Genomic DNA, 17,214 nt, shown 5'->3' on the forward strand with positions numbered 1-17,214 from the left:
TGGTGGGTGTAGTGATGTGCACCATTGGTGGGTCTCTCCTTCATGTGTCCCCCACGCCGGTGTAGAGTGAGCCTCTCCTCGTGTCCCCTAAGGTGGTGGAGAGCGGGCCTCGTGTCCCCCAAGGCGGTGGAGAGCAGGCCTCATGTCCCCCAAGGCGGTGTAGAGCAGGCCTCTCGTGTCCCCCAACACAGTGTAGAGCAGGCCTCGTGTCCCCCAAGGTGGTGGAGAGCGGGCCTCGTGTCCCCCAAGGCGGTGGAGAGCAGGCCTCGTGTCCCCCAAGGCGGTGTAGAGCGGGACTCTCGTGCCCTCCAAGGCAGTGTAGACCGGGCCTCGTTTCTCCCAAGGCGGTGTAGAATGGGCCTCGTGTCCCCCAAGGAGGTGTAGAGAAGGTCTCGTGTCCCCAAAAGCAGTGGAGAGAGATCCTTGTGTCCCCCAAGGCGGTGGAGAGCAGACCTAGTGTCCTCCAAGGTGGTGGAGAGCGGGCCTTTCCTCGTGTCCCCTGCGGCGGGTGAGGGCGGACCTCTCCTTGAGTCCCCCGCGACGGTGGAGTGTGAGTGCCTCCTCCCAACGGAGGAGAGCGGACCTCTCCTGCACCTGTCCCCTCATTGGTGCTGCCAGTGTAATGGCGGTGCTGAAAAAGAATCCGGAAGTCGGAAACCGGAAGTTGGAATTCGGAACTCAGCTTCAGAATGAGGCTTGGAGCGCAGGTGGAGCAGCTCCATCTGTGCTCGCCACACAAGGATTTCCCCTCGCATTTGGCGAGCGGCTTTTTCAAGCCCTGGCCTAATGGGGTCTCCCACCCCAGTGTCCCAGCAGGGCTGTCATGCCAGCATGGATTAAGGGCCCACCTGAGCTTACCTCCCCCCTGGAGCCCGAGGGAACTATCGGCCCGTTCTGCTAACAGGAACCCGACCAATGTTGCCGGGACCAGTGGCATTCTTCAGTGGCAAAAAGTCATAGACCTCAAGTCCAGGAGATGACCTCCCACTCAAAGACAGAACCCCAAGGGAGTTCCATCTTTGGAATGTCTAAAAGGCCAAACTCACAGTCTCATCAAAAGGATCCAAAGGTGAAACACAACGGAGGAAGTCCTGCATACAACTTCAACCCGGGGAAGAGCAGGATGAACTGGATCGTAGAGGGGTCCGAGAGAGGGCCCTCTTCCTGTTGGATGTCTTCCCCCAGAGGCAGCCCATCTCCTCCCAGCAAAGAATGTGGATAAGGGTGGGTAAACAAACTCTGTGAAGTCCCGATCTGACATTCAGCGGTGTTCCTGAGTAATTTTGCATACGTAATCAAGCACTATGCTGACGAATAGAAAACCGCTGTCACTATTCCTGTCCCCAGAAACCGTGCACTGTTTTATGTCAAGTTTTATGGGTGGACTTTTGTCTTCATATGTCATGTTGTTTGGTGATTTGATTTTTGTCATTCACATTTACTAGCATGAAGTGCCTTTGTGCCTGGTTCTTTTGATGGGAGAATGCCAATGCAGACCAAACTTAGGTTTATTACTAAAAAAATAACAAAGTGTATGTGGGTGTTAGGATACGGAACAGTTAAGGTTGACTTCAGAGGCAAAAAAAGGGATGAGGGCTTCTGGCAGATAGATAGGAATAGCTAGAACTGGATGCCAGAAATGTCTGTGGCTATGCAGACCCCAAATCAACTACTGGCAGGTTAACTAGGAGAAACAAGCAATATGATACAAACCCAACATCAGTCTCAGAGAAAACTGTGAGAAAACTGTTTTTCCTCCAAGAGAGAAATTGAAACATGCAATGTTATTTTAGATCAGTTGTCTGTTGCTTTACACAGGATAGCATGCCAAGTGTATGACAGGTTCAATGTAAGAGTTGACTTTCTGTATGTAGCCTACCTGATGCAGAGATATAAACTAAGGCTAAGAAAATTATTGGTGCTTTCCTCGAGACTTCAGTTGTGTTTTCACTGAATTGTCCAGGTTGCAGCCATTGCTAAGCTCCCATCATGTCTCTCTCCTTTTTACCTTTTCTTACATGATGAAGGGCTTGCTGGTACCTTTCCAGGTGTTAATGTGGGTCTTAGAATGTACTTGAGTATGATGGTCAGCAAATTGGTCATTCAGAAAATTGACACTTAGAAAGAATTATCTGAGAACCACAATGCACCAAGAATGGCTAAGTGTTCTGTGCTACTGGCTGTCAAGAGCAGAATTCTCAAGATGATACAGTTTGATGAGTTAATTAAAGATTTTGCAAATGCTAAGTGCAGTAAGAAAGACTTATTGTAAATATTGTAGTGTGATATATACAGTGCTTAGCATAAATGTGTACACCCCAACAGATTTGTCAGAAAATCTTTACTTTCCTCTCAGAATCAACATTTTCTATGGGACACCACACTACAAAATACTCCCACAAATTCGGGCCATTGATTGCAAACAAGTTTTGTTAATTTGCACACAAATTAATTCAAGATCATGTTGCAAAAATTAATACACCCCAATAAAAGTCTTAGGAGCAAAGCTAAATTTTAGACAACAAAATCCTAATTAACAAGAATTCAACTACAGGTGAGTCTAATTATTCATTAAACAGGTGTCCAGCAGACAGTTGATTATAAAAGGGCATTACTTAACAAAGAAAACCCTTTCCCTTGTCATGCTGTCAGCAATGGCACCACATGGAAGAGAAATGTCACAAGGCCTGAGAAAGAAAATAATTTCTTTACACAAGAAAGGTGAAGGCTACTAGAAGATCAGCAAAGCTTTACTTATCAGTCAGAATACTGTAGCAAAAGTGATACAAAATTTATCAAAGCTGGAACTGCAACCATCTCACAGAGACGTCCAGGCCCTCCACCGAAGTTAACACCTCGACAGGAGCGTCTTCTGATGAGAGGGGTTGAAGAAAATTGCCATGCAAGTTCACTGCAGTTGGCTAAAGAAGTAGAAAGCCTAACTGGGGTGATTGTTTCCCATGACATAATATGGCGTACAGTGCAGAGGAACAGCATGCATTGGTGTCATCCACGAAGGAAGCCTCTCCTAAAGCCCATGCACAAACAAGCCCACCTAGAATTGTCCAGGGCCCATGCTGAAAAGGAAGAAGACAACTGGGACTCTGTACTCTGCAGTGATGAGACCAAAATAAAAGTTGGATTGGGGCGGATTTGACGTCAGGCGCCGAGGACGTATATCCGGTGGGTGCCACCATTTAAGCGCCCCACCAGATGCTGGTTTTTGGCCCATTTGGAGCTATTATATGGCTGGCTAACTATGATGCAGATATAACTCAAGGTGAGATTCATATGGTTTGAGAACATAGAGAGAGGATATATTGCAGGGCTACCTGAACATGACATTGTGTATTATATCATAGGCATTGCTGGTAAAGTGATGATTCCATATGTGTGCATGTGAGAATTCAAAGGAGTGGACGGACTATTACTGAGGCTGGATATTGGACTTGACGGTGTACCTTCCCCCGCTTTCTGACGGTGGGACTGTTGGGTATGTGTTTGAAAGGGGGTGAATAAGTCCTATGACGAAACGAAGGGAAGTGACGTCAGACGTGCACGGAGGAACCGGAAGTGGCCATTTTGGATATTGGAAAATCCCTACCAAACACTCCTGGAAGCTGCTCGGACTACACAGAGGTTTGGAGTCATGGGAATATGGCGTTTTTAAAGTTGTTTTGATGTAAGAACAATATTATATTTTAAAGATTCTATGCGGAATTACACTATATCCTTTCCATATTTTATATATATCGGTGGAGCATGGGTATCATGAGGAGTATGGAGTACTCAGGCTAATCAATCCAGATGCCATCTAGGAGTTACACCTTTGAGGCTGTGATGACATCATAAAGATCATTTCTCAGGAAGGCGGTCTTTGGAATACATATATTATACCCTAGTGGTATTAAAGCGTGAATACTAAGTCCTTTTGGTAAGGGTATTTACTCCTTACAATATAGAAGTGTACACGGTTATTGACACTTGTTTTTGCACTAGAATGATTCACCATCACGGTTGATACACAAGTTCACTTTTTCACTTAAGTGGTCACGTGTGATTTATATTACACAGTGTATAATTTATATTTTTTGGTTTGTATAAGGATAACGCATGTAAATTTTCTTTTTTTTTGAGGTTCACATAGTTCGTTGGAGACGGCTGGAAGGCTCATTCACCAGAATTTATATTGGAATCATTACTTATATGACTTTAATTTTTTTGACAGGAGTGCGCAACTTTTGTTTAGTATTGGGATTTGTAACAAACTAGCTCATCAGAGCTGGAAGCGGAGTTCTTCTTTTCCTTGTTCCTTCTGTTTTTTAAGGTATTCCTGGATCATTCCTCGCATCCCCCCTTTCCAGTCCTGAGAGACCAACGTTATCTCCTGACAGATGGTGGGGGTCAGCCCAGGAGAAACATTCCTGGTGGGGCCAGCAGTCTGGGGAAACTGTCACCTTTCTCACCTACGTCTGATAAGGCATTTCTCAGAGAATTGGGAAGCATTGACCCAAAACGGCGTAAGCCCACACATTATCAAACTGACCAGAGTAATTGCACATTCCTCAGGTCAACCGAATGTTTCATGTCATGTATTATGAAGCTGTAGTTTAATTCAGTTTCCCACTGACCACTCCCAAAACGTGTAGTAAGAGCTCCCCTCCCCTTTGAGAGGGACTTTTAAGAAGAGACAAGTGAGCTAGAGCTTGTCACACACACAGAGATCTCCCAGCAACATCGTAACAAAAGGAGAGCAAGAAATCACCCTGTTTTACAACTTGGATCTGCAAACCCAGGCACATGGGCAAGTAACTTAACCCTGTAATCTTCTTCCTAATTATCTCTTTGCTGTGTCTTTATATACATATACTATATATATTTTTGTGACATCTCTTTGTAAATATTTTATCGCACCTTTTTTGACCCTTTTAGTAATAAATCTTTCTTTCTGAAAGTGTTAAACTGTTTCTAAGCGCTTACTTGCAATTCACGAATCCCTGCCTTTGAAGAGACGCTACTGTTTGTTATATCTCTGTATAACAGGTCCGCGGGCCGTGCTATATAGATCAATATTTCAATCATTATAGTGTATATTTTATAACGGGAGTTTCCCAGTCTCCGACAAAAGTGGTGGTGGCAGTAGAGGGTTAGTTGCGTAATTAACCCGACCCAGTAACAAGCGCATTTAGCCTGCAGGCACCGATTGTAGTCTATTAGCTGGGCAATCGCTGTGCTGGGTGCAGCTGAGTGTGGCCTTGTTACACGCGTCACACCGCGGTTTTAGATCGGCTGGTCCTTCGGTCACGAGTTTGGTGAGAAGGTCTGGGGTCTGACGATGTGGGCGTGACGTATTATTGTTAGTCGCGGTCGTGCGATTGTCGCCTGTTGGCAGCGGCGACCGTGGATCCGTGACAGGATTGATCTTATTTTTGAACACAATTTGCTTAATTTTTGGATAATTTTATGAGATTATATTTTCATGATTGGTTTCACAATTGGTGTTTTTTCTGATAAGGTGTAGCATATTGGAGAGATATATATATTGCTGGTAAAGGGATGATTTCATACTGTATGTGTGCACATGAGAATTCAAAGGAGTGGACGGACTATTACTGAGGCTGGATATTGGACTTGACGGTGTACCTTCCCCCGCTTTCTGACAGTGTGAGTCTTGGGTATGTGTTTGAAAGGGGGTGTTGGCATCTATGAGTCCCTAAGAGAGGGGCATCTCCATATTGAAGGAACCTTGATTGATTGTTTATGTACTGTTATGTTTAGATTATTATTCAAGCGTTTTTTTGGATTATATGCGCTGAATGGATCCATCTATATACACCTATACATGAATTGTTCTGCTGTTTGCTCCTCTACCAAGTAAGTGATTCATTGTTGCTTGGTATTTGGGGCTGCTCCCCCTCCCCCTTTTCCTCTTCCCCTCTGTTTTAATCTATCTATTATGGGTTTCCTCTGGGCTAGGATACCTTAATATTTCGGACATCAGGATGAATAATGTATATGGCTACCCACTCAAGACTATTTGTTTACTCAATACATGTGCTGATACCCTGCATCTGTATCGTTATGTGTGCTTGTGGAGAACAGTTTCTTTGGAAATTTCTTTACACGATTAATGTTTTATGTATGTATATATAGATATATATATATAATTTTATTTTTTAAAAATAAATAAAAAACAAATCTGCGCTAAGGAAATAAAGTGCTAATAAATAACAGCTGAACACTGTACCTTGATACCAGGCAACTCATAAATAGTGCACAAAAAAAGAATAAAAAGCCAAGTACACACGCTATCACATATGTGTGAACGGCCGGCAGCCATCTTGGATGCTGGAAGGACTTGATCTTATGTTTGTACATGCTGACTCATGTCCATTACAATGCAATTTCACCTATAATAAATTTCTTTATTGAGGATTTTACACAATGTGGAACAATCTTTTTTTTTTTTTTTTTGCCGTTTAATGCTACAAACTTTGGTCTCATACAATTTATCTGGAGTGGTTAAAGCCATCTTATTTAGGGATTGGCATAGGAGGACCATCAACATCTTTCTTTTGGGGATCCAGAGGAAGATTCCGCCTGCCTGCCTTTCTGGTTGACCACTCTTCATATTCATATTTTTCCGGTAAGCCTTGCATACAAGTGGTTGGTGACACATCAGCTATCCTTGGAAGTTTTTCTGTCTCATCACGGCATTTGGGGACTGTCCTCTTTTGATTTGTTACTTTATTATGAACATTTTGAATTATTACTACTTTCAGGTACTATATATACAGTTGTGTTCAAAATAATAGCAGTCAGACATCACTAACCTGATCAATCACTGTTTTTGGTAGAAATTATATTTCTACATGGCAAATAATTTAATAGCAGGTGTAGTAGAGTAATAGAAATCCAACAGACCCAACAGTCATGACATGCATGCTGCTGATTCTGTGTAATTGAATCACTCATTGAAAGGGGCATGTTCAAAATAATAGCAGTGTGGAGTTCTATTAGTGAGGTCATTCATTCTTTGAAAAACAGGTGGCAATTATTGCCCTTATTTAAGGAAGGAAGGCAGCAAATGTTGTACATGCTGGTTACAGTGCATTTCTCTCTGAAATTCTGAGGAAAATGGGTTGTTCCAGACATTGTTCAGAAGAACAGTGTACCTTGATTAAAACGTTGATTGGAGAGGGGAAAACATATAAAGAAGTGCAGAAAATGATAGGCTGCTCAGCTAAAATGATCGCAAATGCTTTAAAATGGCAACCAAAACCTGAAAGACGTGGAAGAAAGCGAAAAACTACCATTTGAATGGATAGAAGAATAGCCAAAATGGCAAGGACTCAGCCAACAATCAGCTCCAGGAAGATCAATGAAGGTCTAATGTTACCTGTGAGTACTGTTACAATTAGAATATGCCTATGTGAAGCCCAGCTATCTGCAAGAAGCCCCCGCAAAGTCCCACTGTTGAAAAAAAGACGTGCTGAAGAGGTTACAATTTGCCAAAGAGCACATTGACTGGCCTAAAGAGAAATGGTGCAACATTTTGTGGACTGATGAAAGTAAGATTGTTCTTTTTGGGTCTAGTGGCCGGAGACAGTTTGTCAGACGACCCCCAAACACTGAATTCAAGCCACAATACACTGTGAGGACAGTGAAGCATGGTTGCGCAAGCATCATGATATTGGGATGTTTCTCATACTACGGTGTTGGACCTATTTATCGCATACCAGGGATCATGGATCAGTCTGAATACATCAGAATACTTGAAGAGGTCATGCTGCCTTATGCTGAAGAGAAAATGCCCTTGAAATGGGTGTTCCAACAAGACAACGACCCCAAACACACCAGTAAATGTGCAACATCTTGGTTCCAGACCAACAACATTGACATTATGGAGTGGAGAAGAACTGTGGAATGTAGTCCAATCATCCTGGGCTGGAATACCTGTTCACAGGTGCCAGACCTTGGTTGACTCCATGCAACACAGATGTACAGCAGTTCTCAGAAACAGTAGTTATACAACTAAATATTAGTTAAGTGATTCAAAGGAAAGCAAAATCTTCAAACATTTTTCAGTTTATATTGTGAATATTTGAGTTTGTAAAGAAGAATACAAACACTGCTATTTTTTTGAACAGTCTAATATTCACTTTTCTTCAATTTTTTTAGAGGAACAACACAAATATGATATATTTTTCTTCATGTTTTGATTTGGAATAGAATGTGTAGTGTTCCCAATGCATTTGTGTGTATGGAAATAAAAGCTATTAGAAGGATTTTGAGCTTTATTCGCTTTTTTCAACACACTGCTATTATTTTGAACACAGCTGTATATATTTTTAGCTAAGGCAATTGATCTCTTTGCCTCCAATCTCCATGGTCCTGAGTAGAGATGAGCGAATTATTCAAAAATTCGATTCGACTGATTCGGCGAATTCGTGAAAAAATTTTGATTCGAGTCGAATATATTCGCTGCGAATTTAACTTATAAAAGGGTGTTTCTAGGCTTCAGAGAGCCTTTATACTAGTGCAGAACACTGTACCTTTAATTTAAATGCCCTTGGAGTCTGCTGGGGAAGAGAAATAATACTGACAGTCAGTATGACATGCAGATGAGTGCCGTAGATCTTAGAATCACCGCACACTTCACTCATTTGGGCAGTCACGGGGCCAAAACCAGAGTGTGGAGCCACAGTGTGGCGGTGGAGGCAGCAGCAATGAAAGGCCATACAGCACCCTATGACAAAAATGGAAACCACCAGCAGTGTGAGGAGACCTGAAAGTGGCACATGGCAGAGTGTGGCGATGGAGACAGCAGCAATGGGAGGCCGTACAGGGACCCATGACACACTCTGGACCTGGCAGCAGCATGAGGAGGCGGTACAGGGGCCCATGACAGATTACGGGCCTGGCAGCAGCATGAGGAGTTGGTATGGGGGCCCATGGCAGATTACGGGCCTGGCAGCAGCAATGGGAGGCCGTACAGGGACCCATGAGAGACTCTGGACCTGGCAGCAGCATGAGGAGGCGGTACAGGGGCCCATGACAGATTACGGGCCTGGCAGCAGCATGAGGAGTCGGTACGGGGGCCCATGACACACTCTGGACCTGGCAGCAGCATGAGGAGGCGGTACAGGGGCGCATGACAGATTACGAGCCTGGCAGCAGCAACTTGGACAGGAGGACGTTCAGCTTCTGCACCGTCGGGTGCGTGCTCGCAAACTGTTGTCTCTTGGAAACGGATTCCAAGAAAGACTGCTGACGGAATCCGTGAAGAGGAGTAGCAGGAGAAGGAGCATCTGAACGAGCGGAATATGCCAACAAGCGACAACAGGGGCCCATGACAGATTACGGGCCTGGCAGCAGCATGAGGAGTCGGTACGGGGGCCCATGGCAGATTACGGGCCTGGCAGCAGCAATGGGAGGCCCGTAATCTGCCAGCACCCTATGACAAAAAATGGAACACACCAGCAGTGTGTGAGGAGACCTGAAAGTGGCACATGGCAGAGTGTGGCGATGGAGACAGCAGCAATGGGAGGCCGTACAGGGACCCATGAGAGACTCTGGACCTGGCAGCAGCATGAGGAGGCGGTACAGGGGCCCATGGCAGATTAGGGGCCTGGCAGCAGCTATGGGAGGCCCGTAATCTGCCAGCACCCTATGACAAAAAATGGAACCCACCAGCAGTGTGAGGAGACCTGAAAGTGGCACATGGCAGAGTGTGGCGATGGAGACAGCAGCAATGGGAGGCCGTACAGGGACCCATGAGAGACTGTGGACCTGGCAGCAGCATGAGGAGGCGGTACAGGGGCCCATGTAAGATTACGGGCCTGGCAGCAGCAATGGGAGGCCCGTAATCTGCCAGCACCCTATGACAAAAAATGGAACACACCAGCAGTGTGAGGAGACCTGAAAGTGGCACATGTTTGGGGCATGATTCATGGCGGATTTAGTCAGTTGTGTCAGGAATTGTTGGTTTGAAATCCAGACTAATCCACGCCTGATTCATTTTCACAAACGTGAGTCTCTCCACACTTTGGGTGGACAGTCGCGTCCTCCGCGGAGTTACAATACCTCCTGCCGCACTAAACACGCGCTCCGATGCCACGCTACTGGCCGGGCATGACAGCCTTTCAAGGGCAAATTCAGCTAGTTGGGGCCAAAGGTCAAGTTTCGTTGCCCAGTAGTCAAGGGGATTGTCTACCTCGGTTGGCAGGGTGCTGTCCAAGTAGGCCTAAGCCTGTTGTTTGAGGTCCTGCTCCAGGTCCACCTGATGCTGCTGCTGCTGCGGCTGGTTAGTAGTTTCCTCACTGCGCTGGTGAAGAAAGCTACTCATCATCGACTGCAGACTGAGGCAGCCGCTGCTGGTGGAGCTGCCACTGCTCCTACCACCCCACCCCTCCCCTGCTGCCATGGCAGCGGAACGCGAGCGCACAGGGCCCACAGTGTCTGAGGATGGACGTTGGCGCAGAAAGGCAGAGACCAACTGACTACATAGGTGGTTTTTATAGTACGTTATTTTGGCCTCCCTCTCAGCAGGTGTGAAAAAGGCCACCATTTTTGAACGGTAGCGAGGGTCCAACAAGGTGGACAGCCAAAAGTCATCCCTCTGTCTGATGGTTATTATTCGGCTGTCGCTACGCAAGCAAGCGAGCATGCTATGGGCCATTTGTGCCAAGGAATGCGAGGGACTCCCTGTCTCCATCTCCACAGCATACTGCCACGGTGCATCTGGGTCCTCTGTCTCCTCCTCCTCCTCCTCTACCAGATGCTCCTGCTCCTCCACTCCTGTCCGCTGAGTGGAAAAACCACCCATTTCACTCAATAATTCCTGAGCACCAATGTCCTCCTCTACCTCCTCCTCTTCTTCCTGTCCTGCCCCCACAGGGGTCATGTGGCGTTGAGATCTGTGCGCCACGTCTACCGCACCCTGACCAGCCATTGTTAACAGCATTTGTTCCAGGACGTGCAACAGAGGAATGACGTCGTTCATCCCATAGTCCTGCCGACTCACGAATAGCATGGCCTCCTCAAAGGGCCTGAGCAAGCGCAGGTGTCACGCATGAGCTGCCAATGGCTGACATCGAAGTTACACAGGGAGTATCTTTATCCGCTTGTAACATCAGGAAATCTGTGATGGCCTTTCGCTGTTCGTAAAGGCGGTCTAACATATGTAGGGTTGAATTCCACCTTGTTGCAACGTCACAGCATGAGGAGTCGGTACGGGGGCCCATGGCAGATTACGGGCCTGGCAGCAGCAATGGGAGGCCCGTAATCTGCCAGCACCCTATGACAAAAAATGTAACACACCAGCAGTGTGAGGAGATCTGAAAGTGGCACATGGCAGAGTGTGGCGATGGAGACAGCAGCAATGGGAGACCGTAAAGGGACCCATGAGAGACTCTGGACCTGGCAGCAGCATGAGGAGGCGGTATCGGGGCCCATGGCAGATTAGGGGCCTGGCAGCAGCTATGGGAGGCCCGTAATCTGCCAGCACCCTATGACAAAAAATGTAACACACCAGCAGTGTGAGGAGACCTGAAAGTGGCACATGGCAGAGTGTGGCGATGGAGACAGCAGCAATGGGAGGCGGTTCAGGGACCCATGAGACACTGTGGACCTGGCAGCAGCATGAGGAGGCGGTATAGGGGCCCATGGCAGATTAGGGGCCTGGCAGCAGCTATGGGAGGCCCGTAATCTGCCAGCACCCTATGACAAAAAATGGAACACACCAGCAGTGTGAGGAGACCTGAAAGTGGCACATGGCAGAGTGTGGCGATGGAGACAGCAGCAATGGGAGGCCGTACAGGGACCCATGAGAGACTCTGGACCTGGCAGCAGCATGAGGAGGCGGTATAGGGGCCCATGGTAGATTAGGGGCCTGGCAGCAGCTATGGGAGGCCCGTAATCTGCCAGCACCCTATGACAAAAAATGGAACACACCAGCAGTGTGAGGAGACCTGAAAGTGGCACATGGCAGAGTGTGGCGATGGAGACAGCAGCAATGGGAGGCCGTACAGGGACCCATGAGAGACTCTGGACTTGGCAGCAGCATGAGGAGGCGGTATAGGGGCCCATGGCAGATTAGGGGCCTGGCAGCAGCTATAGGAGGCCCGTAATCTGCCAGCACCCTATGACAAAAAATGGAACACACCAGCAGTGTGAGGAGACCTGAAAGTGGCACATGGCATGAGACACTGTGGACCTGGCAGCAGCATGAGGAGGCGGTACAGGGGCCCATGGCAGATTAGGGGCCTGGCAGCAGCTATGGGAGGCCCGTAATCTGCCAGCACCCTATGTCAAAAAATGGAACTCATCAGCAGTGTGAGGAGACCTGAAAGTGGCACATGGCAGAGTGTGGCGATGGAGACAGCAGCAATGGGAGGCCGTACAGGGACCCATGAGAGACTCTGGACCTGGCAGCAGCATGAGGAGGCGGTATAGGGGCCCATGGCAGATTAGGGGCCTGGCAGCAGCTATGGGAGGCCCGTAATCTGCCAGCACCCTATGACAAAAAATGGAACACACCAGCAGTGTGAGGAGACCTGAAAGTGGCACATGTTTGGGGCATGATTCATGGCGGATTTAGTCAGTTGTGTCAGGAACTGGTGGTTTGAAATCCAGACTAATCCACGCCTGATTCATTTTCACAAACGTGAGTCTCTCCACACTTTGGGTGGACAGTCGTGTCCTCCGCGGAGTTACAATACCTCCTGCCGCACTAAACACGCGCTCCGATGCCACGCTACTGGCCGGGCATGACAGCCTTTCAAGGGCAAATTCAGCTAGTTGGGGCCAAAGGTCAAGTTTCGTTGCCCAGTAGTCAAGGGGATTGTCTACCTCGGTTGGCAGGGTGCTGTCCAAGTAGGCCCAAGCCTGTTGTTTGAGGTCCTGCTCCAGGTCCACCTGATGCTGCTGCTGCTGCTGCTGCGGCTGGTTAGTAGTTTCCTCACTGCGCTGGTGAAGAAAGCTACTCATCATCGACTGCAGACTGAGGCAGCCGCTGCTGGTGGAGCTGCCACTGCTCCTACCACCCCACCCCTCCCCTGCTGCCATGGCAGCGGAACGCGAGCGCACAGGGCCCACAGTGTCTGAGGATGGACGTTGGCACAGAAAGGCAGAGACCAACTGACTACATAGGTGGTTTTTATAGTACGTTATTTTGGCCTCCCTCTCAGCAGGTGTGAAAAAGGCCACCATTTTTGAACGGTAGCGAGGGTCCAACAAGGTGGACAGCCAAAAGTCATCCCTCTGTCTGATGGTTATTATTCGGCTGTCGCTACGCAAGCAAGCGAGCATGCTATGGGCCATTTGTGCCAAGGAATGCGAGGGACTCCCTGTCTCCATCTCCACAGCATACTGCCACGGTGCGTCTGGGTCCTCTGTCTCCTCCTCCTCCTCCTCTACCAGATGCTCCTGCTCCTCCACTCCTGTCCGCTGAGTGGAAAAACCACCCATTTCACTCAATAATTCCTGAGCACAAATGTCCTCCTCTACCTCCTCCTCTTCTTCCTGTCCTGCCCCCACAGGGGTCATGTGGCGTTGAGATCTGTGCGCCACGCCTACCGCACCCTGACCAACCATTGTTAACAGCATTTGTTCCAGGACGTGCAACAGAGGAATGACGTCGTTCATCCCATAGTCCTGCCGACTCACGAATAGCGTGGCCTCCTCAAAGGGCCTGAGCAAGTGTCACGCATGAGCTGCCAATGGCTGACATCGAAGTTACTCAGGGGAGTACCTTTATCCGCTTGTAACATCAGGAAATCGGTGATGGCCTTTCGCTGTTCGTAAAGGCGGTCTAACATGTGTAGGGTTGAATTCCACCTTGTTGCAACGTCGCAGATCAGGCGATGCTGTGGAATTCCGTTCTGCCGCTGCAGCTCAAGGAGGGTGTGCTTTGCGGTGTAGGAATGGCTGAAATGCATGCAAAGTTTACGTGACATTTTAAGGATGTCTTGCAGTGGGATGGTGGATTTTAGGAACCGCTTGACAACCAGATTGAACACGTGAGCCATGCATGGCGCATGGCACAACCTTCCTTGACGCAGAGCAGACACCATGTTCTTTCCGTTGTCGGTCAACATGGTTCCGATTTTCAGTTTGCGCGGAGACAGCCATCTGTCGATTTCTCTGTTCATTACACTGAGAAGTTCCTCCCCTGTGTGACTACGTTCGCCAAGGCATACCAGGTGCAGCACAGCGTGACACCGTTGCGCCCTGCACATGTGATATGCCGGTCGGGTAATGGGACTTGGCACGGGGGTGGCGACTGAGGACACGGCGGAAGAAGAGGTGGTAGAGGCGGACATCTTTTGTGGACCAAGGACGTGCAAACGTGGAGGCAAAAGCGGCGTGACCTGTCCAAGTTGCTGGTGCGGCTGTGACGGCACCACGTTCACCCAGTGGGCCGTAAATGACATGTACTGTCCCTGACCGTAGTTACAGCTCCACACATCGGCGCTGCCGTGCACTTTGGCAGAGACCGACATGCTCAAAGACTGGCCCACCATCTCTTCTACATGTGAATGCAGGGCTGGCACTGCCTTTTTGGCGAAGAAATGACGGCTTGGCACTCTCCACCGCGGCGCGGCACAAGCCATCATTTCTCGGAAAGGTGCTGAGTGCTGGGGCGGGCAGAACCGCCATATCTTTATCACGGTTTTCCCAGGCCACCAAATGGCGATGCTGCATATGCTGCCGCAACGCTGTAGTCCCAACATGGGCCCCCTGGCCACGCTTGACTTTCTGGCCACATAGTCGACATACGGCTACGTTTACTTCCTCGGGCGGCTTGACAAAAAATTGCCACACCGCCGAGTAGGAAACTTTGCCCCCGCTACTCCTCACTGGCTGACTGCTGCTTCCTCCGTGCACACCGGCACCACTACTGGCCGTGGTGGTAGGCTGCAGTGGAGCTGGTGCTCTACTCCGTGGCCGTTTGCCTCCACTGACACTGCTGCGACCCTGCTGCCTCCTGGGCAACCCACCGACTGTTTTTCTCGCTGCCAAGCTGCCACCCTCTGCTCCTGATGATGCGGAAGCAATAGCCTGATGACGACGAGGCTGCCAAGTGCGATCAGCCTCATCATCATCAATTAGGGTCTCCGCCTCACTACTAGCCCCCTCGGCTGCGTGTGGGTCAGGAGACAGACCTGTCTCTAGACCGGCTACCAAGCCACTCTCCTCGCCACTACTTCTTCGCCTGGCTGCTGAAGAGGCGGATGTCTCCCCCCGTTCCTGACCGCCCTCTGTTAGCTCTTCCTCACTGTACAGTGGGGCTGAGCCCACAGCATACGATACTTCGCTTGGTGAGGGAACACCAAAGGACAGGGGCAGGTCGAGGACACGTGATTTCAGTGGGCTTGCTCCCGGGCCATGCCAACTAACGGTTGTGTCTGACGTACCCACCGACCGTTGGCTGTAGGTGTCAGAGGTGACCTGGGAAGAGGAAGACGACCGAGCCAACCAATCGATGACGGCAGGGTTGTCGGTGGAGACACGACCGCTGGATGACATCGGGAGCACTGGCCTCTGGCTGCGACTAGTGCTGCCTCGACCCCTTCCTCTGCTGCCACGTCTGCTCGCTCCTAAAACATTGCCTCCTCTGCCACTCCTATGCATGTTGTCTGACATACTCTTTAATTAAACGATTCTGTGTCCCTGAGTAACAATTCTGTGTCTGTCCCTGAGTAACAATTTTGTGTCCCTGAGTAACAATTCTGTGTCCCTCAGTAACAATTCTGTGTCCCTGAGTAACAATTCTGTGTCCCTCAGTAACAATTCTGTGTCCCTCAGTAACAATTCTGTGTCTGTCCCTGAGTAACAATTCTGTGTCTGTCCCTGAGTAACAATTCTGTGTCTGTTCCTGAGTAACAATTCTGTGTCCCTGAGTAACAATTCTGTGTCCCTCAGTAACAATTCTGTGTCCCTCAGTAACAATTCTGTGTCCCTCAGTAACAATTCTGTGTCCCTCAGTAACAATTCTGTGTCTGTCCCTGAGTAACAATTCTGTGTCTGTCGCTGAGTAACAATTCTGTGTCCCTCAGTAACAATTCTGTGTCCCTTAGTAACAATTCTGTGTCTGTCCCTGAGTAACAATTCTGTGTCTGTCCCTGAGTAACAATTCTGTGTCTGTCCCTGAGTAACAATTCTGTGTCCCTCAGTAACAATTCTGTGTCTGTCCCTGAGTAACAATTCTGTGTCTGTCCCTGAGTAACAATTCTGTGTCCCTCAGTAACAATTCTGTGTCCCTCAGTAACAATTCTGTGTCCCTGAGTAACAATTCTGTGTCCCTCAGTAACAATTCTGTGTTCCTCAGTAACAATTCTGTGTCCCTCAGTAACAATTCTGTGTCTGTCCCTGAGTAACAATTCTGTGTCTGTCGCTGAGTAACAATTCTGTGTCCCTCAGTAACAATTCTGTGTCCCTCAGTAACAATTCTGTGTCTGTCCCTGAGTAACAATTCTGTGTCTGTCCCTGAGTAACAATTCTGTGTCCCTCAGTAACAATTCTGTGTCCCTCAGTAACAATTCTGTGTCCCTGAGTAACAATTCTGTGTCCCTCAGTAACAATTCTGTGTCCCTCAGTAACAATTCTGTGTCCCTCAGTAACAATTCTGTGTCTGTCCCTGAGTAACAATTCTGTGTCCCTAAGTAACGTTTCTGTGGCCCTAAGTAATGGTTCTGTGGCCCTCTGTCAGGGCTCCCAGGTGTGACCAGAGGTGTGTGACTGACGCAGGGAAACGCAGACTTCAGATATGTGATAAACAATATAATTTATTAACACTAACCATACAAACATAAACGCAGTGCAATACTAAAACATAATACAGTGCAAACAAACTAAACCAACCACCCACAGATAACAGTACATACAAGCAAGCGTCGTCAGGCAGGCCGGGTCAATATCAATAGGGCAGGTAGGTACAGGGGGAGCAAGCGGAGATTGGTCGGGGTCACAGGCCAGGTTCAGCAGGTAGCAAGCAGCGTAGTACAGAGGGTCAGGCAGAGGGATGGTCAGGGTCACAAGCCAGGGATCAGAACAGGTAGCAAGCAGCGTGGTACAGAGGGTCAGGCAGAGGGATGGTCAGGGTCACAAGCCAGGGATCAGAACAGGTAGCAAGCAGCGTGGTACAGAGGGTCAGGCAGAGGGATGGTCAGGAGCGAGCCGGGATCAGAGCAGGAGAAGTCAGCAGCGGTT

Source organism: Staurois parvus, unplaced genomic scaffold, assembly GCF_062004578.1.
Source record: "Staurois parvus isolate SC_StPar_1 unplaced genomic scaffold, SC_StPar_1.0 ptg001051l, whole genome shotgun sequence".
NCBI lineage: Eukaryota > Metazoa > Chordata > Amphibia > Anura > Ranidae > Staurois > Staurois parvus.